Here is a 13,142-nt window from a genome sequence, read left to right as displayed (position 1 = left end):
TTTCCTTTTCTTCTCTGATTCCTGTGGCTAAAACTTCCAAAACTATGTTGAATACGAGTGGTGAGAGTGGGCAACCTTGTCTTGTTCTTGATCTTAGTGGAAATGGTTTCAGTTTTTCACCATTGAGGACAATGTTGGTTGTGGGTTTGTCATATATGGCCTTTATTATGTTGAGGAAAGTTTCCTCTATGCCTACTTTCTGCAGGGTTTTTATCATAAATGGGTGTTGAATTTTGTCGAAAGCTTTCTCTGCATCTATTGAGATGACCATATGGTTTTTCTCCTTCAACTTGTTAATATGGTGTATCACATTGATTGATTTGCGTATATTGAAGAATCCTTGCATTCCTGGAATAAACCCCACTTGATCATGGTGTATGATCCTTTTAATGTGCTGTTGGATTCTGTTTGCTAGTATTTTGTTGAGGATTTTTGCATCTATGTTCATCAGTGATATTGGCCTGTAGTTTTCTTTCTTTGTGACATCCTTGCCTGGTTTTGGTATCAAGGTGATGGTGGCCTCGTAGAATGAGTTTGGGAGTGTTCCTTCCTCTGATATTGTTTGGAAGAGTTTGAGAAGGATGGGTGTTAGCTCTTCTCTAAATGTTTGATAGAATTCGCCTGTGAAGCCATCTGGTCCTGGGCTTATGTTTGTTGGAAGATTTTTAATCACAGTTTCAATTTCAGTGCTTGTGATTGGTCTATTCATATTTTCTATTTCGTCCTGATTCAGTCTTGGAAGGTTGTGCCTTTCTAAGAATTTGTCCATTTCTTCCAGGTTGTCCATTTTATTGGCATAGAGTTGCTTGTAGTAATCTCTCATGATCTTTTGTATTTCTGCAGTGTCAGTTGTTACTTCTCCTTTTTCATTTCTAATTCTATTGATTTGAGTCTTCTCCCTTCTTTTCTTGATGAGTCTGCCTAATGGTTTGTCAATTTTGTTTATCTTCTCAAAGAACCAGCTTTTAGTTTGGTTGATCTTTGCTATCGTTTCCTTCATTTCTTTTTCATTTATTTCTGATCTGATCTTTATGATTTCTTTCCTTCTGCTAACTTTGGTGGTTTTTTGTTCTTCTTTCTCTAATTGCTTTAGGTGCAGGGTCAGGTTGTTTACTCGAGATGTTTCCTGTTTCTTAAGGTGGGATTTTATTGCTATAAACTTCCCCCTTAGAACTGCTTTTGCTGCGTCCCATAGGCTTTGGGTTGTCGTGTCTCCATTGTCATTTGTTTCTAGGTATTTTTTAATTTCCTCTTTGATTTCTTCAGTGGTCACTTCGTTATTGAGTAGTGTATTGTTTAGCCTCTATGTGTTTGTATTTTTTACAGATCTTTTCCTGTAATTGATGTCTTGTCTCATAGCATTGTGGTCAGAAAAGATACTTGATACAATTTCAATTTTCTTAAATTTACCAAGGCTTGATTTGTGACCCAAGATATGATCTATCCTGGAGAATGTTCCATGAGCACTTGAGAAAAATGTGTATTCTGTTGTTTTTGGATGGAATGTCCTATAAATATCAACTAAGCCCATCTTGTTTAATGTATCATTTAAAGCTTGTGTTTCCTTATTTATTTTCATTTTGGATGATCTGTCCATTGGTGAAAGTGGGGTGTTAAAGTCCCCTACTATGAGTGTGTTACTGTCGATTTCCCCTTTTATAGCTGTTAGTATTTGCCTTATGTATTAAAGTGCTCCTATGTTGGGTGCATAAATATTTACAGTTGTTATATCTTCTTCTTGGATCGATCACTTTATCGTTATTTAGTGTCCTTCTTTGTCTCTTCTGATAGTCTTTATTTTAAAGTCTATTTTGTCTGATATAAGAATTGCTACTCCAGCTTTCTTTTGATTTCCATTTGCATGGAATATCTTTTTCCATTCCCTTACTTTCAATCTGTATGTGTCTCTAGGTCTGAAGTGGGTCTCTTGTAGACAGCATATATATGGGTCTTGTTTTTGTATCCATTCAGCCACTCTGTGTCTTTTGGTGGGAGCATTTAGTCCATTTACATTTAAGGTAATTATTGATATGTATGCTCCTATTCCCATTTCCTTAATTGCTTTGGGTTCGTTATTGTAGGTCTTTTCCTTCTGTTGTGTTTCTTGCCTAGAGAAGTTCCTTTAGCATTTGTTGTAAAGCTGGTTTGGTGGTGCTGAACCCTCTCAGCTTTTGCTTGTCTGTAAAGGTTTTAATTTCTCCATCAAATCTGAATGAGACCCTTGCTGGGTAGAGTAATCTTGGATGCAGGTTTCTCTCCTTCCTCTCTTTAATTATGTCCTGCCACTCCCTTCTAGCTTGTAGAGTTTCTGCTGAGAGATCACCTGTTATCCTGATGGGGATTCCCTTGTGTGTTATTTGTTGTTTTTCCCTTGCTGCTTTTAATATGATTTCTTTGTGTTTAATTTTGACAGTTTGATTAATATGTGTCTTGGCGTATTTCTCCTTGGATTTATTCTGTATGGGACTCTCTGTGCCTCCTGGACTTGATTAACTATTTCCTTTCCCATATTAGGGACGTTTTCAAGTATAATCTCTTCAAATATTTTCTCAGTCCCTTTCTTTTTCTCTTCTTCTTCTGGAACCCCTATAATTCGAATGTTGGTGCGTTTAATGTTGTCCCAGAGGTCTCTGAGACTGTCCTCTGTTCTTTTCATTCTTTTTTCTTTATTTTGCTCTGCATCAGTCATTTCCACTATTTTATCTTCCACCTCACTTATCCGTTCTTCTGCCTCAGTTATTCTGCTATTGATCCCATCTAGAGTATTTTTCATTTCATTTATTGTGTTTTTAATCGATGCTTGATTCATCTTTAGTTCTTCTAGGTCCTTGTTAACTGTTTCTTGCATTTTGTCTATTCTATTTCCAAGATTATGGATCTTGGAAATAGAATCTTGGATCAGCTTTACTATCATTATTCTGAATTCTTTTTCAGGTAGACTGCCTATTACCTCTTCATTTGTTAGGTCTGTTAGGTTTTTATCTTGCTCCTTCACCTGCTGTGTGTTTTTCTGTCTTCTCATTTTGCTTATGTTACTGTGTTTGGGGTCTCCTTTTTGCAGGCTGCAGATTCGTAGTTCCTGTTGTTTTTGGTGTCTGTCCCCAGTGGCTAAGGTTGTTTCAGTAGGTTGTGTAGGCTTCCTGGTGGGGGGGACTAATGCCTGTGTTCTGGTGGTTGAGGCTCGATCTTGTCTTTCTGGTGCACAGGTCCACGTCTGGTGGTGTGTTTTGGGGTGCCTATGGCCTTATTATGTTTTTAGGTAGCCTCTCTGCTAATGGATGGGGTTGTGTTCTTGCCTTGCTAGTTGCTTGGCATAGGGTGACCAGCACTGTAGCTTGCTGGTCGTTGACTGAAGCTGGGTGCTGGTGTTGAGATGGAGATCTCTGGGAGATTTTCGCTGCTTGATATTATGTGGAGCTGGGAGGTCTCTTGTGGACCCGTGTCCTGAAGTTGGCTCTCCCACTTCAGAGGCACATCACTGACTCCTGGCTGCAGCACCAAGAGCCTTTCATCCACCCGGCTCAGAATAACAGGGAGAAAAAGTAGAAAGAAAGAATTAGTAGAAGAAAGAAAGAGAGAGGGAAAGAATGGAGGAAGGGAAGAAAGGAAGGAATGAAGGAAGAAAGAAAGAAAGGAGGGAGGGAGGGAGGAAGGATGGAAAGAAAGAAAGAAAGAAAGGAGGGAGGGAGGGAGGAATGAAAGCAAAAGGAAGAGTGAATGGAAGAAGGGAGGGAGGGAGGGAGGAAGGAAAGAAAGAAAGAAAGACAGGAGGGAGGGAAGGAGGAAGGAAAGAAAAAGAAAGTGGAAAGAAGAAGGGTGGGAGGGAGGGAGCGAGGAAAGAAAAAGAAAGAAGAAAGGAGGAGTGGAGGGAGGGAGGGAGGAAGGGAAGGTAGGAAAAAAAGAAAGAGCAGGTAAAGTAAAATAGAATAAAGTATGAAATATAGTAGCGTTATTAAAATGAAAAAGTAATTATTGAAAAAAAAACGGACAGATAGAACCCTGGGACATATGGTGGAAGCAAAGCTATACAGAGAGAATCTTACACAGAAGATTACACATACACATTCACAAAAAGAGAGCAGGGGGAAAAATCAAAAATCTTGCTGTCCAAGTCCACCTCCTCAATTTGCGATAATTCGTTGTAAAAAGAGGAAAAGGGCGAGAAGTCTGAAATCTTGCTCTCTAAGTCCACCTCCTTAATTTGGGATAATTCGTTGTAAAAAGAGGAAAAGGGGGGAAAGTCTTAAATCTTGTCCTCAAAGTCCACTTCCTCAATTTGGGATGATTCGCTGTCCATTTATGCACTCCACAGACGCAGGGCACATCAAATGGACCGTGGGGCTTTAATCCGCTGCCTCCGAGGCTGCACAGAGAGATTTCCCTGTCTCTGCTCTCGCAGCTCCCGGGTCTCAGCCTTGGACCTGGCCCCGCCTCTGCGCATAGGTCGTTGGAGGGCGTCCGTTCTTCGCTCAGACAGGACGGGTTTAAAGGAGCCGCTGATTCGGTGGCTCTGGCTCACTCAGGCAGAGGGGAGGGAGGGGCGTGCAGTGTGGGGCGGGCCTGCGGCGGCAGAGGCCGGCGTGACGTTGCACCAGCCTGAGGCGCTCCGTGCGCTTTCCCGGGAAAGCCGTCCCCGGGTCCCGGGACCCCGGCAGTGGCGGGGTGCACAGGCCCCCCGGAAGGCGGGGTGGACAGTGACCCGCGCTCGCACACAGGCCCCGCGGCAGCGGCGGCAGCAGCAGCCCCAGCATCCCACGCCCGTCTCCGAGGTCCGCGCCTTTAGCCGCGGCTCGCGCCTGTCTCCGGCGCTTCCCCAAGCAGCCCTCTTAATGCCCTCTCCTCGCGCACCAGGAAACAAAAGGGAAAAAGGTCTCTTGCCTCTTCGGCAGCTCCAGACCCTTTCCCCGGACTCAGTCCGGGCTAGCCGTGGTGCACTAACCCCTTCAGGCTCTCTTCCTGCCCCAGTCCTCTCCCTGCGCTCCGACTGAAAGCCGATACCCGAGCCTCAGCTCCCAGCCCCGCCCGCCCTGGCGCCGAGCAGACAAGCCTCTCGGGCTGGTGTGTGCCTGAGGGCACCGATCCTCTGTGCCGGAATCTCTCCGCTTTGCCCTCCACACCCCTGTTGCTGTGCTCTCCTCCGCTACTCCCAAGCTTTCCCCCTCCGCCACCTGCAGTCTCCGCCCGCAAAGGGGCTTGTAGTGTGTGGAAACCTTTCCTCCTTCACGGCTCCCTCCCACTGGTGCAGGTCCCGTCCCTATCCTATTGTCTCTGTTTATTCTTTTTTTCTTTTGCCCTATCCAGGTATGTGGGGAGTTTCTTGCCTTTTGGGGGGTCTGAGGTCTTCTGTCAGTGTTCAGTAGGTGTTCTGTAGGAGTTGTTCCACGTGTAGATGAATTTCTGATGTATCTGTGGGGAGGAAGGTGATCTCCGCGTCTTACTCTTCCGCCATCTTCCTCCGGGGTCTCTCTGGATTTCATTTTTTATGATTCTTTTTACTTCTTTCCTGAGCTCTGAAAGATTATGTTTCATCTCTCTCTGTTGTTTCACTATGTTTTTTCCTGAGTTTTTGTAATTCTTCTTTGAGCTCTTTGATTAATTTACTTGGTTATATTGAATTCATGGCAATATGCTTGGCCTACATTTTTATCTGCTTGGTGGCAATATTTTTTCTAGTTATTGTTTTTGGTCTGCCTTTTGCTTTTTCTGTTCCTTTCTTCTTAAAAAGTATTTTTAAATGATTTTGTCTGTGCTGTATCCTTTTAAAATTATTATAATTCATTTTTTATCACATTTGAGTCAGCTATTTGCACTGAGCCTATGTGGGAATGTTTGTGGGCAACAGTATAAGTGGCAGAGCTTAATTTGTATATGAGTTGTTTAGGCTTTATTTGCCCTCCTGTTCCCATATAACCTATTGTCTTTTCAGTTGCCCAAAATGACTGGAATTAAGACTCTCCTTAGACTCACCTGCAGAATATTTTCTGTAAAGATGGCATGTCTGTGTCATCTCATTCTGTAGTACCAAATCTAATCTTGGGAAAGTCCAGTTCCCAGTCCATTTGTTTTGTTCCTATTGTTCTAAATAATGTACATCAGTCAGTATCTCAGCAGGCTGGTTAGAGGAGAATGAACTATCAAAGGGAACTGAGATGGCCAGTCACAGCAAAGTAGAAGGAAACCCTGGAGGATCTGTGGTCACAGAACTCAAGGAAGAAAGTATTTTAAAAAGGAGAGAGAGGCCAATTATGTGAAATGCTCTTAGGAAGTCCTGTTAAATCAAGAATTAAAACTTTCTTTGAGTCACAAAGATTATTTGCATTATTAAAATATGTTTTCATTGGTGGTATAATAGAAGCCATACTGGAATGTGTGAAGAGTCAATAGAGAGTAGAGATACTAAAGACAGAGAGATCTTTACAAGAGTTAGGGGAGAACAGAGACAGAAGAATAGGTTAGGAGAATGTAGGGTTCAAGGACACTTTATCTTTCTTAATTTTTAAGGGAATGATTAAAGCATGTTTAAACATTAAAGGGTAGGGTCTAAGAGAGATAGCAGAGAGGCCAGGGGAGATAGCCTCTAGCCGTGGAGTTATAAGAAGGTGGCAGGTAAGGCCCTTTTTAGGAGGAGGGATATTTCCTCTATTTTCAAAGTAGAAAAAGAGGTGAATCCAGGTGTCTATGTGAGTAGGTCTGTGTATTTGGTGACGAGTGTTGTGAAAACTTCCTTATCATGTTTCTAATTTATCAGCAAAATCAGAGAGAGTGTCATCCATTGAAATTCCAGAGGATAGGGAATGATCAAAATTTAAGGAGAAAGCAGAAGACTTGAAATTATCATTGTGGAGAGTAGGAAAGCTAGTCAGGCAGTCCTAAGGGCCTTGCTGGGTTGGGAAACCATACATGTGCCCCACTGTGTTATTTTTCTCCAGCAATTTGGAACCATCTGAAAAAGAAAGATTAAAGGTAATGACCCTGGCATCTCAAGCCTGGCCGAAAGAGTTTCTGTGTGTCTCTCTCCAACGTACTTTAATACTAGACCACAGAGAAGCTAGTTTGACCTCTGTAGAACAAACTCCCTTTGTTGCTTAACTGAGGAAAGTCATGTGGTAGATTCGCCATGTAAGGTATTTCTATTCTTTTAAATAAAATCTCCCCCTGGAACAGTGATTGGTAAGGCCAACAGGTGGATTCTGAAGTAAGAAATCAAAATCTGCCTTTCATTGATTTTTCAGTCATTTGCCTCAATTCTCTACTTCAAGTTCGATTTGGAGTGCTTTTTACATACTAACATTGTGCCTAGCTGCATGATAGTCACGATAGATAAAGAAACATGAAGCATAGACTGTTCTTCAAGGAATTCATGATGTTCTGAGAGTTTAGTTTTAAGAGACTATTTTCTTTTCTTTTTTTTTAAGAGACTATTTTCTTAATATTCACATCAAAACTTAAAATGTCTTAACTCTTCAAATATTAAATTTACATGTATAAATCTAAATCTAAATTACTTCTAGAGCAATACGTTTTAAAATATACTGTTTCTGTAATACATTTGACTCAGAAATTTCTGGCTTTGCTAGTATTCTGGTAACATTTCTCCTTTAAAAGAGTAACAAACTACCTTTATAGAGTTGAAGACATTATTATATGGATATACATTTTTAAATTAGAGACTAAGTTCAAATTTTCCCAAATTCTATTTTTTTTATCTATATCAGAATTTGAACTGCTTAATTTTCCCTTACTTCTCATACAATGCTGAGGAATGTCACAAATTTTAAAAAGAATTTAAAATAATGTTCTTATAAGGTAATGGATTGTAAGCCACACCTGAGTGTGTTGAAGAGTGAGCAGGAAATGGTGGAAGAAAAGATAGCAGACAATGATTTCCAGGGGGAAGAAAGTTAACTCCTTTATTGAATCTTAAGTACTGGTGTGCATGAAAATTTTTACTGTGTCTATCTAAGCCCAAAATACAGAAAGTGAAATGAACCCTGTCACTTTTGGATGCTTTAGGTCACCTATTCAGAATTACTCAAAAAGAGAGATACTATAAATCTTTTTGTGCAAGAATTGCTTTTGTAAAAAGCGCATGTGGGTAGCTTTCATTTAAGACTAAAATATTTTGACAGATCAAAACTTCACCTAGAACCACTGTGAGTGATTTAAATACATACATTGAGATATAAAATGACACTAATCACATATTTCAGCTGTCAAAATCCCTGGCAGAGTAGATTAGTGAAAAAAAGAAGTTATCAAAGAGCAAGAGAAAAAAAATCTAAAAGGGAAAAAAAGATGGTTATAAATGCAACAGATTTCCTCTGAACATTCAAATGTTTTCACCAAACAAGTCAAGAAAGGATAATTTAAAATCTCTACAAGAGGATTTAGAAAGTCAAAATAGATGTGAAAAAGATCATACAGGTGACAGCTAAAAGAGTGGGGAGAACTCCCTAATAATTTTTATCTAAGATCTTTTAATCTCGTTGAATTTGAATGAGATTCTAACTTGGAGATGTTAAGAAATCTAAGATCAGACTGGTTTCTCCTATTGATATTCAGCTGGAAGTGTAAGTCATATATAATTTAAATAAAGAATAATAAATCCATTTGAAAGGGCTAGATCAAACTCATAGTGATATGTATTATTCTCCCAGAACTTTACAGACTCCAAAGGCAAGAAGAAGACCCCAGAAGTCATGCAGCTCATTTTCCTGTTCTAAGAGAGCTCCAGAAAGACAACTTTGTTTCTTCTTACTAATTTTGCAGAGAGGCAGTTGGTATACTGCTCGTCCAAATTCCCCCATTAAATTTTGGTTCAATGATTTATTCTCCATTGTCTTCAACATCTTATTTATTCAACAATTAGCAAAAATCTAGCATAGGCATAAAGGCCTGTAAGAATCTTGCCTATGGGGAGGAAAAGAAGAAAAAGTGAAATCCGTATGTAAAGACCTAGCTGCTGCCTGACACATCCTCCCAGGGAAAACGCAAGACTGGAGTCCAAAAGAACACTGTGGAGCCGACCTTTCAGGAGACCTTGAAGTACCAGGTGGACCTTACCCAGCTGGCGACCCGGCAGCTGCTGGTGTTTGTGTGGCACCTGGGCACGCTCGTCCGGAGGGTGCTTCTTGAAGAAGTGATCATCCCTCTGGCCACGTGGGACTTTGAGGACCACACCACCCAGTCTGCCCGTTGGTATCCGCTCCAGGCCAAGGCAGAGAAAGACGAAGACAGCGTTCCCACGAATAACGGAGAACTTGTAGTCCGGGCCAAACTGGTCCTCCCTGCAGGGCCCAGGAGGCTCAAGAAGGGACGGGAGATCAGCCATCACATAACGGTCAGCTCTGTTTGGTAGTGCTGGGAGCCACGAATTTACCTGTGCGCTCAGATGGTACCTTAAACTCATTTGTTAAGGGCTGTCTCACTTTGCCAGACCAGCAGAGGTCGAGACTGAAGTCCTCCGTCCTGAAGAAGCAAGCCTGTCCTCAGTAGAAACACTCCTTCATTTTCAAAGGGGTCACCCCTTCTCAGCTGAGGCAATCCACCCTAGAATTAACCGTCTGGGAACAGGCCACCTTCGGTGTGAACGACCGCTTGCTGGGAGGCGCCAGGCTTGGTTCGAAGGAAGAGCCAGCGGGTGGCGCAGACTCGTGCTCACAAAGCTCCAATAGCAGAAAGTGCTTTCCAGCCCCAACCTGTGGACAGACATGACCCTCACCCTGCACTGACCAGAGGCTCCGGGCGCAGCAGGGTTTCAGGTGCCGGGGCCTGATGGTCGGCTGCGGGGCTGGGCGTGCGGGCACGTGGGTGGAGGCTTACGAAGGGCCCTGGGGAGTGTGAGCTCTCCCCGTCTACAACTGTTCTGCCGCTGAGACGCTCTTTCACATTCCTCTGTGTGTATTTAGACGGAACCATTATCGATGCTACGTTAGTTAGGTCTCAGGTTGGTTATCTGTGCTGTGAGAGATGTGGAAAATGACCCAATTTCAATAAACGTTCAACAGTTAAAAAAAAAAAAAAGTCAGATACTGTAGTAATCCCTGAAGTAAAAAAGGTAAATAAGAGGAGCTCTTTCCTTGGGAAACTGACTGCTAAGTGGAATGAACTGGGTGCCCTGGAGGTATGGGGAAGGGACTATAAACCAGATGGAGGGGTCTAAGCAGTGTATTTGAACTTAGTCTTGAAGGTGCAGTATAAATTAGCTAGGAGAAAGAGTGAAAGTGGAACATTTCTGGAAGAGAAAAGAACACATGCAAAGATAAGAGGGTGTGAAGAGTGTGATGGATTCCAGAAGTTCCATACACAGTGGGTAAAGGCTACTGCAGGTAGGAGGTGAGGCTAGAGTAACACTTTCCAAAATATCTTTTGAGGAATATTAATGCTGCTAGAAGCCCTGAAAAAAAAAATTCTTTCCAGACTTAGCAGATAGAATCTGATGGGAGTTCCCAATAAAAATTGTGGGTTCCCGAGGCTGTAGGAAGGTTTCGTTGGGAGGGCAGGCAAGGGAGGGGGCACTGGAGGCAGAAAGCTTGGAGCAGTATTGGAATAAAAGTCCAGGAAAGGAAGAAAAAACACAGAGGAGCTTACATCTGGAGCAGTGGCTCAGGAACACGAGGCTGAGGGTGACGTCCGGAGCTTCAGTTTCTATCACTACTAGATGGAGGCACCACGGAGATATTATCCAAGAGTATATGATGCTTCAAGTCTGTGCTCCAGTCAGGCTTTGTCCACTGAGACTTTCTTGCAAAATATTCTGTTTTGTCTCCTCCTCAAGTGATGTGGTCACCTACCCACATGGCTGGCTTCCTTTATACCTTCTTTCTGAATTGGATGTCTATAGGTAGGTCACAAACTATAGAAAGTTTCCTCAAGGACAGGTTGGAGTTTCAAGGACTCTTGTTTGGCTCTGTCAGCTCTTTACTCACCTAATTTCTCTAGCACACCCTGTTCATAATCCAGTTCTTTATTCTCCTGCCAGCCCCTTGAGAATCCTGTAATTCTCAGGCTCACTTCAATTCAGGATGAGCGATGACAACTTTGCTTCCCCCCCCCTTTTTTTGTGTGTGTGTGTGTGTGTGTGTGTGTGGCACGCGGGCCTCTCACTGCTGTGGCCTCTCCCGTTGTGGAGCGCAGGCTCCAGACGCGCAGGCTTAGCTGCCATGGCTCAGGGCCCAGCCGCTCCGCGGCATGTGGGATCTTCCCGGACTGGGGCACGAACCCGTGTCCCCTGCACCGGCAGGCGAACTCTCAACCACTGCACCACCAGGGAAGCCCTGCTTTCCCTTTTGACAATTCTTTGAAACTACAGTTTCATGCTGTGGTCATATCCTTGATGGCATCTAGATAGAGTCTTTTAGGTTAAATGCCTCTGGTAGGATGACCAGTTTGTCCTTGTTTGTCTGTGGCTGAGGGGTTTCTGGGATGCAGGACTTTCTTTGCTAAAAACCAGGAAAATCCTGGGCAAATGAGGAGAGTTGGTCAGGCTAAGTCACTCTGTCTGTCTTAGTCACCACTGTCTCCCAGCGTAGTACCTGCCACATGATAGACCTTAAGTATTTCAAATAGATACTAGCTTAATTAATTGAACACTTAGATTTACCAGATATTTGTATGCATTATATCATTTTATCTTTTTTAAAATACATCTTTATCAGAGTATAATTGCTTCACAATACTGTGTTATAATTGCTACACAATACTGGTATAATACAATACCAATGTGAATCAGCCATATGCATACATATGTCCCCATATCCCCTCACTCTTGAGTCTCCCTCCCACCCTCCCTATCCCACCCCTCTACGTGGTCACAAAGCACCGAGCTGATCTCCCTGTGCTGTGCGGCTGCTTCCCACTAGCTATGTATTTTACATTCGGTAGTAGATTCGGTAGATGCTATCATAAACAAGACAAAAAGACAACCCTCAGAATGGGAGAAAATATTTGCAAATGAAATAACAGACAAAGGATTAATCTCCAAAATATCATTTTAACTTGATGGAGGAGAATTCTCTATTTATTTTACATATGAGAAACTTGAAACTCAGGAGGTTATCATCTGCCCAAGGCAACAGAGTTAGTAGGTGGCAGAGTTATGTTTTGAACCCATATCTGTATGATTTTTAAACTTGTGTTATTTCCAGAATGCAGAGGCGCCTGTGTAACAGCCCACTATCCACCTGCTTAAGGTTTTGCGTTAGTGCTGAGCTTTGGGAGCTGTCAGAAACAGGCTCCCAGGGAGTGAGAAATGTTAATGGAGTGCAGCACTTTGTAAACTCCCAGTAATAGCTACTACCCTTTTCTCTCCAGGTCCCTTTTCCCCAGGGCAGCTTGTTATCTACAAGAAACATGAATTCGTGAAAAAGAGAAAATTCCAAACTATCAGCATGAGTTAGAAGTCAGACATTTGTAGTTACCTTTATCTTTGTGCACATATCATTAAACAAATTGCTTTAATAACCCTAAGCCTTCGTGTACTCTTTGAATAACAGCTTTTATAACTGAAGTTAAGATGCTGTAAGGATAAAAGGAAATATTTCTTCTCTGTGTTTACTTACAGGTATCTTCACCATGGAATTTGCATCTTATGTATTTTCTACTGACCATCTCATGACAATAGTTGGCATATGATACCTTCTATTTTGGAACACAGTAACTCTCCAATCACTCTAATTTCTCTTTGTAGTTTAGATTTATAATGCACCGTTGAACGTTCTGAATAGAATATTATTGTCAGATTAGTTACTCTTATGACAGCTATTATTTTAATATAAAAAACAAATGTACTCATAATTGTAAATGGTACTGTGATTAATGAATGCGTCATTCTTGCACAGCAGTAACATATTTGCTCTTTGTTAATCAAATTTAAAAGGAAATGGAAGAAGGAATTATGATATGACACCTACTAAAGATGAAACTGATAATGGAGCTCCAGGTCAGTGCTTCTCTTTCTTGTATATGAGCAGTTTCCTTGATATGAATTATTTGTGTAGTCAGGAATCACAGTGGACTGAAATGTACCCAGGGTCACACATTCATCATTAATTAGATAATCCAGTGTGAAAAGTTCCCTTTTTAAAAAACGAGCAATGAAAATGAAAATAACTGAGCCATGAACACACAGTCAATGGTTTCCC

At 42.0% G+C, this 13,142-nt stretch overlaps 1 pseudogene across 1 annotated transcript in view; it reads left to right on the top strand.

The window, feature by feature from the left end:
* Window positions 1–9,999, top strand: part of LOC309809837 (synaptotagmin-like protein 3) — a 34,285-nt pseudogene extending 24,286 nt beyond the window's left edge. Inside the window, exon 5 of the transcript in view lies at window positions 8,870–9,999. The product of the transcript in view is annotated as a synaptotagmin-like protein 3 (transcript). The remainder of the gene's footprint in view (window positions 1–8,869) is intronic.
* The last annotated feature ends 3,143 nt before the right edge of the window (window positions 10,000–13,142 follow it).

The sequence above is a fragment of the Mesoplodon mirus genome (genome assembly GCF_964341445.2).
Source record: "Mesoplodon mirus genome assembly, chromosome: 8".
Lineage (NCBI taxonomy): Eukaryota > Metazoa > Chordata > Mammalia > Artiodactyla > Ziphiidae > Mesoplodon > Mesoplodon mirus.
The sequence above is the reverse complement of the archived record's forward strand: the minus strand, read 5'-3'. Positions and strand labels throughout refer to the sequence as shown.